The 2,500-nt window shown below is 66.8% G+C and overlaps 1 non-coding gene across 1 annotated transcript; it reads left to right on the forward strand.

Moving 5' to 3' along the window:
- Positions 1-1,040: 1,040 nt before the first annotated feature.
- On the forward strand, positions 1,041-1,194 carry LOC140472517 (5.8S ribosomal RNA). The gene has a single exon (XR_011957690.1). It is a non-coding gene; the product is annotated as a 5.8S ribosomal RNA (ribosomal RNA).
- Positions 1,195-2,500: the final 1,306 nt, after the last annotated feature.

Consider the following 2,500-nt stretch of genomic DNA (forward strand, 5'->3'; position numbering starts at 1 on the left):
GATTTCAAATCTCCGTTTGCCGAGTCCACCCCGAACGCACGCGGGCGGGCGGGTTCGCATCACCCTTCGTCACAAGGGGCGAAGCCCGTTCCACCGTCTCGTCAGTAGTGCCGACCGGTCTGTGATCGACGAGGGGAGCCACACCAGGTCCGGCCCTGCTGCTTGGCGGCACCGCGTCGTCGGGAGCTCGCGACAGACGGAGGGTTTCGGTGTACTCTCCAGCCACGGGAAACGAAGCCGGTGATGCAGGCGCCGGTCTTTCGCTCCCAAATCGGCTGGGTTTACATCGTTGCTATCTAGTCACGCTCCCTTCAAACCCGACGGGGTACCTATTCCCCTCACCCGTCTGTGCGTATACAGCCTCTTTGCACTTGCGGGATGGGGGTGGTGGTTTAAAGACTCTCGAGTTGCCGCCCGTCGGTCTCCGAGCTCCGTGCAGTAGTGATCCCCAGCGAACTGCCAGCAGGGCGAACGAGCGATCCCGCTCTCGGTCGGGGCGCCTGGCGTCGATCGGTGGTCGGTGGCTTGCGGGCAAGCTGCGCTGTGAGTGTGGGAACGAGTATGACGAGCCGTTGCCGCGACTCCCAGTCCACCTCGGCGGTGGCTGGGCCGGGCGGGCGTCTGCTCGGGCGAGTGCCGCCCCCGCCTCCTCGCAGGAAGTCCGCTCGCCGACACGCCGCCACGTGCACGCGTCAGTGACGCTGCCGAACCGATGGCCGGTGCCCGTTCCCGCCTCTGCTTTTCCTAGGGCAAAGCTGCTGCACGCCTCGTGATACTAGGCGGGCGACATGGTGGCGGTGATCCTGCCTCCGTCGCTGCGGTGCGTTGGGGCACGCATCGCCTCTTGGGCGCCCTGTCCTCCTCCCCCCAATAGACGTATGTTTCTGCGGGCCGCACCAGGATGGTGCTCCCCATCGCTTCACGCCACCCTGCTCCGCCCGCACGCCGGCGTGCAGGTGGCTGTAGCTCAAGGTGGGGAGCGTATGTGCGGTCCGGGTCGCTTTCCTCTGGCGAGGGAGAGACCTAAAACAAACTCAGACAACTCTTGACGGTGGATCACTCGGCTCGTGCGTCGATGACGAACGCAGCTAGCTGCGAGAATTAATGTGAATTGCAGGACACATTGATCATCGACACTTTGAACGCACTTTGCGGCCCCGGGTTCTTCCCGGGGCCACGCCTGTCTGAGGGTCGTTTGGCAATCAATCGCACTCGCCTTGGCTGGCGAGAGCGCGGCTGGGGTGTCGCAGAGGACCCGTCCTCTTTGTCCCCCTAAGTTCAGACTCCGGAGCCCTCCGGCGTCGGAGCGCTTGGCCTTTCCCCCCCACCCTGCACATTCCGTTCGTCAGGCTCGACGCCATCCCCCCGCCGGGGAGCGCGGCCTGGCGTCCGTCTGTGTCGTGGCAGTGGGGCCAGCACGGCTGTCACCGGTCCCAGAATGGCTGTCGGTGGTTCACACTGTGTGTGTGTGCCAACCCTCCTGGTCTCTGGGACACGGAGCTGCCACGAAGTGTTGAGCCTCCAGTGGGGGGTCTGCCTAAGCTCTGCACGTCCGCATTGGGTCCGTCTCTCGGTTGGCTGGCAGTGGAAAGAGTGAAGGGAGCCGCGGAGGTCCGGTGCTGGTGCGCCGCCGGCCTGACCGTGGAGCTCGCCGGTTTGACACGCTGACCCGACTCGATGGTTGATCGATTGAGAGTGCTGGGAGCTGCAGGCCGCCCGCTGCTGCAGCCGCCCGTCTCGTGGTTCGTCCTCGGCCTTAAGTGGCCGGCGGGGCGTCTGATCCTGTCTCCCCTGCTGGCGCCGAGTGCCTGGCCGAGGGAGGAGGTTTTCGTCGAACGCTGTGACTTGGACGGTCGCACGCGCGTGGATCGCTGGCTCTTGGCTCTCCCGTTCAGTCCGCACGTTTTCCGCTCCGTCCTGCCACCGGTCTCGGGAGGTACGGAGGGGTTGGCGGGCGTGGTGTGTGCTCCGTCACCGTGCAGGCACACCTACCACGCCGTCGGCCGACCCCCGCACGGTCCTCCTGGCCATCGGGAGGACGGCGGAACGTCGGGCTGTCGGGGGCCAAGTCGCCAGAAGGCCACCGCTGTGTCTTCCGTACCCTGTCACCGTCGGCGTGCCTTCCTCAACTCGTCCGGCTCGGGGCCGCTGGGTTCAGGAGCGGCGTCGCCCGCCGGCCCCACTGAAGGCCGTGCCGTTCCGCGGCTGGCGATCGATGTGCGTGGCGTGCCTGCGCGACCGTTCGCCACTTGAGCCTCGGCACTCCTCTCTCCCTCTCTCTGACCGTCGGGCAGTCTCTGTCTGCTGGTGCCTCGCACGTCCCGGGCGGCGGGTCGTCACCCCCGCGACCGGGCCTCCGGCAAGGCAGGAATCAGGCTGACCCTTCCGCTCGAGTAAGCAGCCGGCACTTCCGAGTTTCGCCTCCCGCCGTGGACGGGGGAGGGTCTCCGGTCCCGTGGAATTGCGCCGAGCACGTCCCCGCGCGTGGACGCGGCGGCGC

This window comes from Chiloscyllium punctatum, unplaced genomic scaffold (assembly GCF_047496795.1).
Source record: "Chiloscyllium punctatum isolate Juve2018m unplaced genomic scaffold, sChiPun1.3 scaffold_353, whole genome shotgun sequence".
Classification (NCBI taxonomy): domain Eukaryota; kingdom Metazoa; phylum Chordata; class Chondrichthyes; order Orectolobiformes; family Hemiscylliidae; genus Chiloscyllium; species Chiloscyllium punctatum.